Source organism: Equus caballus, chromosome X, assembly GCF_041296265.1.
Source record: "Equus caballus isolate H_3958 breed thoroughbred chromosome X, TB-T2T, whole genome shotgun sequence".
NCBI lineage: Eukaryota > Metazoa > Chordata > Mammalia > Perissodactyla > Equidae > Equus > Equus caballus.
Genome location: NC_091715.1, coordinates 134,182,837 through 134,193,539, shown reverse-complemented (window position 1 = coordinate 134,193,539; position 10,703 = coordinate 134,182,837). Strand labels below are relative to the sequence as shown.

Genomic DNA, 10,703 nt, shown 5'->3' with positions numbered 1-10,703 from the left:
ACAATGAAGAGCACCATCTCCACAGGTTTCCATCCGCCCTGCAAATGTCTGCACCGTGGGCCAATCTTCTATCCCAGACAGGATCTGGTGGCAGCGTAGACCAGCAGTCATAGCCACAGGGCACCTGCCCTCTACTGTGCCAACAGCTCAGAATCCGCAGAAGGCAGCCTGAGCCAGGGACACCATCTGGACCTATTTCAAGGCATGTGCACACCCAGCCCTTTACCTGCACAGTCACTGAGGTGATTAGTCCCAGGGCATTGCCCCTCCAGTTCCTTCCACCTTGCAGCTGCACACTCCCTTCCACTGCTCATTGGTGTCCCTGGCCTGTCTCAACTGTCAGACATCAGTACCCAACCCCATTCACTCACATAACCCCAGTCTCTATGGAGGGTCCACTGTACACAGAGGGGACATCCCACCTCCAGCAGACATCAAGATAGCTCCCAGCCCTAGGACACTGGCAAGGGTGCACTGGACCACTAGAGTACTCAAGAGTGTTGCTCACCCAAATAATGCAGGGGAGCAGCTATGCTCTTCCTGATAGGACACAGGGGAGACTCTAAGGGAGGAGGTAGTGTCTGGCATGTCACTGGTCCTCTCCTCCAGTTGACCTTCTACTCAGACCACACTGAGACTTCCAGCTGGTAATGATGATTCTGAGCTTTCCCAAGCCTATTCATGTAAATTGTCCAGTACCATCCACCCAGATTCTCCATCATCTCTTCTTCTGGACTCTTCTCCTGGACTCTTCTCCTCCCTAAGTTGAACTCTGGACTCAGAGGCCTGACCGCCAGCCTGCCTGGGGCTCTCTGGACTTGGTTTTGCATGTGGTCTCTCTCACGGACTCTGGCAATTGCTGTTCCCAGGATGTTCTCAATGCCTTTCCCTGACTGAGAACATCCTGTCTGGTCCCCTTCCCTGACTCCTGGTCTTTCTGGCCAAATCTTTGCTTCTCAAAGTAAGGGGAAATGCCCTGCTGACGTTCCAGAATTCTAGATCATGCACAGAGGAATCCCTTCACTCAGAAGATCACTGCAGAAATCCCGCTTTATATGGGTGAGGGAGTAAGTTGCTTTTCTGCTTAATCTAATGAGACAATGGGAAACCAAATTAAAATAGCATTGACACAATATTTTTTCAGTCGTAATTTTTACCAAAATTTAAAATATTGGTAAAATTATATGTTTGTGAGAGTGAAGGATATTCACATACAGAAATTTCTGAGAAAAATATATTGGAATACAATTTTGGTAATATTTATAAAAGCTTAAAATATTCATACCCTTTGCACATTATGTCTTTCTTATTCTATGTTATGTCTTTCTTATTAGAAAACATACACATTTTCCCAAGAATTCACATACAAAGATCTTGACTTCATTTCTATTGATCATAGCAGGCAATGGGAAACAACTTATGCGTCCATCAGGAGAAGAAGTATTTAATTACAGCACATACATACTTTAGAATTCTAGGGAGTAGGTGCTGTCATGGAAAGATCTTGCATTCACTTTATTAAGAGGTAAAGGTAAGTGAAAGGTTAATATATACATCATTACAAAGTATGTTAAAAATATTTTTATAAGATATTTTTGATACACATAGCTATGAAAAAGCCTAGAATAAGCTTTAAAGTAGTACACACCAGATGGTTAGTTGTGGTTACCTCTGAGAAGGGGGCTGAATTATGGAAGAATTTCGTAAAAGGGAGAATTGTGATTGATTTGTAGTTTGAGAATTTTTTACAAGAATATATGAACTACTACCTTTGTAAGTAAAATATTTAAATAAGCCTAAATCCAGAAACAGGAGCTGTGTGATAATCAATTAAAGTAACTGCTAGCTGAAGCAATAGACAAAGCCTGAAATATAAGTGGCTTAACACAACAAAGTTGTTGTTGTTGTTGTGCACGTAAATTCCGATGTGGGTTGGCAGGGATTCTCCACTCTCAGGTGACCCAGGGGCCCAGGCCGCTTCCATCTCGTAGCTCTGCTATCTCAACACAAGGTCTCCATGTTTGCTGCTCAATGGCAGAGGCGGCATGGAAATGGCGTACTGGCTCCTGCTCAACTCCAAGTGGACCGCCCAGGAAGGAGAGAAAGACAAGAGGTGGATGAGCACTTGCAGTCTCTCCCATAAGCTGTCACATAGTAGGTGCTCAATAAAAGCAACTACCATAATTTGTTATGACAACAATCTTCTTCATTTCTTGAAGGAGTTTCTGAGAAGACCAAATTTGCCTGGAAATTCACCAACTTTTCCAAGTGCCTACTATGCTACAGGTGCTTTTAAATACAGGAACACATCTAGCTTTCAAAGGATCCTGTAAATCTCAGAGGGGAGAACTCATCCTTCCTCACTCAATAGTACTTTTGTGCACTGCTCTTTGCAATCACTTCTATAATCTCAGCAGACTGAGAATTTTCTCCTTGCTTGTCATGCATTGTCAAAATCTTAACTTATGAGCCTCTGCTACGTTCCACATGACTGAACATTTCTGAACACCTATATAGGCGCCTTTTGGCACACTGAAAACCAGGATTTTCCTGTGGGGGAGGTACGCAGACAAGGGGCAAGGGATGGATGGTTGTTTTAGTCAGCTTGGGCTGCTATAACAAGATACTATGGACTGGGTGATTTAAACAGCAGAAATTTATTTCTCACAATTTCGGGGTCTGCAAAGTGCAAGATCAGGGTGCAGGCAGATTCAGTGTCTGGTGAGGACCTTCTTCCTTCTTTGCAGACGGCCATCTTCTCGTCTTAGGGTCACACGGCCAAGAGAGATCTCTAGTCTCTCTTTTCATAAGGACACTAATCTCATCATGGAGGCTCCACCCTCACGACCTCATCAAAATCTAATTACCGCCTAAAGGCCCCACTTCCTCATACTACCCCATTGGGGGTTATCATTTCAACATATGAAACTGGGAGGGACACAAACATGTAGTCTGTAACAATGATTGTTTTTTCTTTTTTAATCAGAGCTAGCATGTCTGCTAAGGAACCATTCTTCAGTTCCTAGAAAGACTTCAAGGATTTTAGGAATTCAGCCTCTGGAGATGTTGGCTTACACAGAGATCTCCATGGTCTTGCCTTATCCACCCTTTATAAGGGAGGCTTTGGTTTTTAACCACACGAGTAAGTTCATTCATGTGTGTATATGTTCAGTGGTCAATTTTTTTTAAAAAAATATCCCGTTAGAATCATACTGCAAATATCAGAGTGATTTCAAAAATAATCTATCTAACCCAGTTATATCCCAGTAACCAGTAGATTGTGTGCCAAATCCGATTCTACTCAGAAGCCCATTTGGAAAACACTGTGACAGTTTGTTAAATACGCCTAGGAGGAATGACTGTGTATTAGCTTCCTAGAGCTGCTGTACGTAACAAATTTGCACAAACTGGCTGGCTTAAAACAACAGAAATTTACTCTCTCACAGTTCTGCTCTCACAGTTCTGCAGGCCAACGGTCCAAAGTGAAGGTGTCAGCAGGCTGGTTCCTTCTGGAGATTATGAGGGGGATCTCCATCCATGGCTCTCTCCTAGCTTCTGGCGACTGCCAGCAATCCTTGCCATTCTTTGCCTCGTAGATGCACCACTCCAATCTCTGCCTCCATTCTTTACATCCCCTTCTTCTGTGTGTGTGTGTGTGAAATCTCCCTCTCTTTTCTCTTACATGTACACCACTCATTGTATTTAGGGCCCACCCTAAATCCAAGATAATCTCATCTCAAGATTCCTAACATAATTATATCCACAAGGGCTCTATTTCTAAATAAGGCCACATACACAGATGCTGGAAATTACAACTTGTACATATCTTTTTGGGGGTCATGATTCACCTCACTATAGATCAGTCTAAACAACACTGTCCAAGTTGAACTTTTAAGTCTAAGGGGCTGTTGCTATCAGGGCTCCAGAACGACACATGCGACGGCCAGGGCACTGTTGCAGGGAGTAGAAATGTTCTATGATGGGGGAAAGCAGGTGGTTCTGAGTTGTCCACTGGGAGCAGGGCACAGCCTTCAGAGGAGGAGATAGTGAAGAGCTGGTCAGCAGGCCAGGTTCTGACATTGGACAGGAGGGCATGCTGGGGAAGATCAGGGGGAGGGTGCTGAAATTCGGGAAATTGCTAGGACTGGACACCAATGCCAGCACCTGGACAGAGTCAACTATTAAGGTATCCTAGGGCTCAGACCACGAGGACCCGAGATAAATAAACTCAGACAATCCCCAAATTATGTGTTATTCTCATTTCCCCTTCCTTCTTTAGGCTTGCTTTTAGTACCTTGCCACATGGTCCTTCTTTCTGCCCCCTGAGAGACATTATGGATTACTGAGAAGAGAAATGGAGTAAGAGACAGAAGACCTGCCTCAGGCCAGGAGAAATGGGAACAATGTGGGCCCCCGATGAACCCAGACCAGGGTTCTAGCCCCAGCCCTGTCCCTTACTAGCGGTATCATCTTAGGCAAATCGCCAAGCACTATGAGCCTTAGATCCCTCATCTGTAAAATGCATTTGATAAGCCCCGTCTTGTAGGACTGCTGGAATGTAGGTAAAGTCGGAAAATCGTGTGACATAGTGACTGGCATTTATTGGGTCCTTAATGAATGGCAGTTACTACTAATATTATTTTGTCCCCAGACCCTACTGCTCTCTCCTCTGGGATTTCGTTTTTATCCAGGACATCTCAGACAATATGCAGCTCAATAAGGAGACAGACTATCAAATCAGGCAAAAATGCAGCTTCACAAATAAGTCACTAAATTCTTCATCTTAGAGAATATATTAATTTGGGTCTGGGTTAATCTTCCCTAGCTGATATAACTCCAAGTTCCCAGAATTTAAGTCAAAGACCAACTCCTTCCTTCCCTACCAGTTGCTCATTCATCCAAAACACTATTTTCATTCATTTCACTGCCACCAAAACCTAGACCTTGCTTAGACTTGGCCTAATTACACTCAGGATAACCTATCTTTAATGCCATTTTAATGGAGCAGGCTCTGGCTCTCTCAGGCATGGAAAAGAGTGCCAGCCTAGGGGCTTCTGGGCACACTTCAAGGGAGTATCACCCTATTCTCAAGGAATCATAGCAGATGATGTGTATAGAACAACTATTTCACGTGCTGTGTCAACTGCACTGTAACAAGAGTTCAGGACATCTTCCACACCTGCTCCAGGTGGAGATTTCTCTCTGGTTTATCCAGGATCCAAAAGTAACTACTAAGCAGCTTTCCATTCTAGGCTTTTCTCTCACGTTTAAAACACACTATCTGAGAGTCTGGCCCCTGCCACCACCCACAGCTTAAGTTATAATGAATTCCCATAGAAGGACTGCAGTTTCCCAAAGCCCAAACTGCCTTGACTCAGGGCATTTCCACTTGACTGCTGGCATCTGGAGTCCCTCCTCCTCACTCTTTGTTTTCACTTGTCCTGTAGGTGACTGAGAACATCTCACCATCTTCCCGATATGATGGCTGCCCTTAGCCTCTACCATTCTAGGAGCAGGGGTGTGTCTTGCTTATCACAGTATTTCCATGATTAACACAGTGCTTCCCAAAGATAAAATATCCAATTCATGGTTGGAGAATAAATGAGTCAGTGAGCAGGATCTTTCATTTATTAAGATTAATTAAGATTATTCCTACTTTCTTGAATAAGCCAAGCAAATTCAGGTGTATATCTTTCAATTTTACAGAACAACAGACTAAAGTGGTTGTGGGAATCCAAAAATTAACCACCTTTTACATTTTTTTCTCTATTTCCTGCTGAGTTCTTTTACATTTCCGAGGCAATTCTTATTCCAATGTCAGGTTATCTTGTTCCAGATCACAAAAGAAGATGGAAGGTTCTCCAATTTGTTTTACAAATTATCAAAACTCTCATTCTTAAACCTGATAAACAGCAATAAATGTGTCCAGTGTCATTCATACTTCAGATTTTAAAGCTAATAAATCTGTTAAAAGTAATAGCATTTAAAAAATAACTAGAAAGATGCACAATTAAAATATACAACTATGTACTGGGGGGCTTTGGGGAGAAAAAGAAGAAAAAAGAGAAGATTGGCAACAGCTGTTAGCTCAGGTGTCAATCTTTAAAAAAATAACAATAAACAATATATTTTTAAATATCAAGAGAAAAAAAAAAGATAAACCTCCAAGTCACCCATAGAGAACAGGAACACAAAGCTGTGTTTTCCCAGCGTGACCCTGACGCTCTTCTACTCAGAACTTTCACTGCCCTTTTCAAAGAGAGTGAAGATGTGGTTTCATTCTTCAGTTGGGGCAGGAGAAGCTGCTGATCGTTGCTGTGCAATGAACATGGCAGTAGTAGTATCCCCGGGGCCAGGCTCTCTCTTCCTCATCTCTTAGTGCCTCTTGATACCAGAATGAGAAGGAAATGGGGTCAGTCCCTTTTATCTTGGCCAAAAATTCCAGAACTTTCCTCTTGCTGGTTTCGGCATGGGCCCTTGGACCCCACAGGAATTCGTAGCGTGTAGGATCACTATTAGGCACCTGCCGGTACTCCAGGTAATCCTCCTGCACCCAATCTCTGGTAATGAGCTTCCTGGGCTCCCCATAAATGAAGTGCTCCTTCCCAGCATACACTCCCATCATATTCAGGAACTCCCAGATGTCCTCCTCACGGGCACAGTCGCCCTCTATGAAGATCACACACAGGATGATTAACAGCAGGCCGTTTTAGGCAGGCTCTGGTTGTCACTAAGTATCTCATCATGGGTGAGGTCCAGTGAGTTGACAAGGACATAGGAGTGGATGGTGGGGTCCACTTCTTTCACGTCAATGCCAGAGATCACCTCCAAGCACTTAGAAGCTCTCCTAAGATCAGAGAGAATCGTTTCTTGTACCTCTTGATGACAATCTTCAGCATTTCTGCCTTTGTGATGGGCTCCTTCAATCGATACTTAAGGATCATGAAATGCACTAAATCAGTCACCTTCTCATCTAGCCAGTCCCTGGGCAAGGATTCAGTATCTGCTGGGGTCTTCGAGGAGCTCGTGTCTTCCTCTCCTTGGCTGCTGAAGCCTCCGTCTGATGTGCTCCATGAAGTGGAGGAGAAGGAGCAGGAGCTTGGAGGACTCTGATGAGGACTCAATGTCACAGTGGCAGGCTCCTCCCACTTTTCCCCTTTCTCCCCCTCCTCTTCCTTCCCCTTTTCTTCCTCCTGTTCCTCTTCCTCCTCCTCCTCCTCTGTGCTGCTTGGGATCACAGGATAGGAAGGGGGGGAGGAGGAGGTGGAGGGGTAGGAGAAGGTGAAAGAGCAAGAGGAAATGGAGGAGATATCATCCTCCTCCTCAGCTGTGGAAACATGTGCTACTGACAGGTTCTGTATCTCATTTTGGGCCCAAAAGTCTGGCTCAAATGTGAGGCATGGATGCTTTGGAGCGTCAGACATGATGACTCTTGTTGGAGGCAGCAGGTAGAAGTGTGAGCAGGATGCTGGGCGATGAGATCCCACAGGCCTAGGTGAGAGAGGGAGAGGGTCAGCAGCCTCAGCAGTGAAACACACTCTTGGCAGCTCTGACAAAGGCCAACTAGAGGTCTCCTGTATGCAGGGTGCCCTCGGGCCTCACAGAGCTCCTGTCTTCCTGGACAGTTTGTCCTCTAGGAACCTGCAGGAGGATGTGAGAATGTTCCTCAGGGTTCACCGGCCAGTACAGCCCAAGGCTTCCAGCGTTGACTGTGGGCCAGAGGGGTCAAGCACATGCAGTTCCTTCTGTTCTGGTGTGGGTGGAGTCCTTGGTAGACATTCAGGGGGTGTACCTCACCCTTGACTCCTAGCACTGCCTGGACCTCCTCCGCTCTGCTGACTTGAGAACACATACTTGACACCAAGGCCCTCACCTCATTGTTCCTGCAATCCCTGACACGTGAGGAGGGGCCAGGCTGTGAGGCATCCACAGCTCTGGAGTGGCTGATCCCCACTGTGCTCACTAAGTTTCACACCTTTACCCTCACAAGGCCTGCCCTCCCCACCCCACCCCACATCTGCTAGCCTTAGCCAATGAGCAGGAAAGGAAGGGTGACTCATTCGACCACACCTACTCAGGGCCTCCTAGGGTGACAACAAGGGCTGGCTGAAGTCTGTGGGGATCCCTCTCTCCTGGCTGAGAGTTACCCTCATTCCTCACCTTGATGCATGGTAGGGCCTGGGACACTTCCCTCTGCTGTCCTGAGCCCAGCCCCTTCAAAACAAGCCCTCACCTCCCTGAGACCACCAAGAAGGAAGTAAGGATGCACCATATCTGGCCACTGTGCCCCAGGGCCTCCCAGAGCTGACAGCAAGGGCAGGGTAGGGCTGAGTATGCCTTCACTGTTGGGTGGGGGTGTGCCCTCAGTCCTCACTCAGGGTCCTAACCTGAAACCCTGGCAGAGTCTGGGACTCCTCCCTCCGCTGACCTGATGTGGCTCCTCCTCAGACCGCTGCCTCAGCACGAGGCCCTCACCACCCTGAGAACTCCTGGACAAAAGTGTGGAGGCACCACATCTTGCCACTGCTGCTAGGTCCTTCCAGTGCTAAAACTGAGGTCTGGACCCCACCTGTTCTGTGGTGGGGCCATGTTCAATCCTCCCTTGTTGTATTCATCGTTAGTTCTGGCAGGGCCTGGGCCACCCCCTGCTCACTGGACATCGCCCCCTCAGACCATGACCTCACCTCTCCGAGACATCTCCCTCACCCTAGCAGAAAGTGAGGGCATACCAAATCCAGCTGACCCTTCCTGGGTCCTCCCACAGCCGAGAACAAGAGACAGCCAGACTCTATGTGGTCTCTTCTTTCTGGGGTGGGAAATATCTTTGGTCCTCACCAAGGGTCCTTACCTTGACTCCTGGTAGAGCTTGGAACTGCTCCCTCTTCTGACCTGATGTGGTTCCCTCAGCTGACCTGTCTTCACACTCAGACCAAGGCCTTTGCCTCCTTGAGATACTTGAGACAAAAGTGAAGAGACGTCACATCTAGCCACCCCTGCCTGGGGTCTCGCAGGGCAGACACAGGGGCTGAACCCCATCCATTCTGGAATGGTGGGGGGTTCCCTCTGCCCTCCATTAAGGTATTCTTGACTCCTGGCAGGGCCTGGCTTCACCTCCTCTGGTGACCTGAAATCACCCTCTCAGATGAAGGCCTCACCTCTCAGAGACACCTCCACCCACCCCATGCAGGAAGTGAGAGCAGACCACACCCAGGCATTTCTGCCGAGATCCTTCCAGGGTAGACAGTGGGGACAGGGTGGAATTTCTGTGAGGCCCCTCTGTCTTGGTTGAGGGGTACACTTAGTCCTCCATCAAGGCCTTACCTTGTCTTGACTCCTCACAGATCCTGGGACTCCTCCCTCTGCTGATGTCACCAGTTCAGACCAAGGTTTTCACCTCCCTGGGACACTCCAGACAGAAGTAAAAAGACACCAAATCCACCACCTCTGCCTGGGGTCTGTTCTGGCCCAGGGAATACCATGAACCTTCCCTCAAGGTTTTCATCTGTACTTCTGGCAAGGCCTCTCCTGCCCCCTGCTGACCTGAAATTCCGCCTCCAACCAAGACCTCACCGCCCTGAACTCTCCATCCCCTTGACTCCTGGTAGAGCTCTGGGCAGAAGTGAGAGCTCCTCTCTCCCGGCCCCCTTCCCAGACCCTCCCAGGGCCTTCAGGACTCACCAAGGGTCCTTGACTCCTGGCAGAGCCTGGGACTCCTCCCTCTTCTGAACTGATGTGGCTCCCCCTCGGACTGTCACCTCCACAGACCAAGGCCCTCACCTCCCCCAGACAAAAGTAAGAAAATGTCACATCTGGTCAACCTAGCTTGTGGTCTCCTCGGGTTGGCAGGTGCGGCAAGGCAGGGCCGGGGTCCCCTTTCTCTAGGATTTGGGTATTTTCAGAGCAGAACGAGGTCACATCTACCTGGGGTGTGAGGTCCTCTCAATCCTCCCTCACTGTTCTCTCCTTGATGGCTGGCAGGGCCTGGGACTGTACCCTTTAACCTGAGGTCACACCCCTCGGAAAAAGCCTCACCTCCCTCAGACTCCCAAAGTGGAAGTCAGGAAACATCACATTTGGCAACCTTGCCGTGTGGCTTCCCAGGGCTGGCAGCAGGGACAAGTTGCTGTGAGACCTCTCTCTATGGGGTGAGAGGTCCTCTAAATGAGTCTTCATCTTGACATCTGGCAGGCTGTGGTACTCCTCCCTCTGCTGAACTCCGGCCCTACCTCTCAGACCAAAGTCTTCACCTCCCAGACACCCCCCCCCCCAGAAGAACGGGAGGGGGACCACGGCCAGTAACCACGCCCCTGGCACGCCTGTGTTGACAGCAAAGGCAGAGAACCTTCGGGCCCCATGTGTTCTGGTGCAGGGGGTGCCCTCAGTCCTGAAACTGACCCTGGGTAGGGCCTGGGACTCCTGCCCCTGCCGATCCACCCTCACCCCTTCAGACCCAGGACCTCACTCCCCTGAAAACCTCCAGATAAAAGCAGAGGCCACATCCCGCCACTCCCACCAGGGTCTCCTAGGGCTGACAGCAGGGACTGAACCCCATCTGTTCTGCAGCAGGAGGCATCTTCTGTCCTCCTGCTGGGTATTCCCATTGCCCCCCACACGAAGGCCTCGCTTCCATGAGACAAGCCCAACCGCTTCCTGGAAGAAGCAAGGGAGCACCGCATCCGGCCGCCCCTGCCCGAGTCCTCCCG

General features: G+C 48.4%; 1 pseudogene; it reads right to left on the bottom strand.

Annotated features, from left to right (window-relative positions):
• Positions 1-6,135: 6,135 nt before the first annotated feature.
• LOC138915099 (melanoma-associated antigen 10-like) lies at positions 6,136-9,166 on the bottom strand (annotated as a pseudogene).
• Between the last annotated feature and the right edge of the window lie 1,537 nt (positions 9,167-10,703).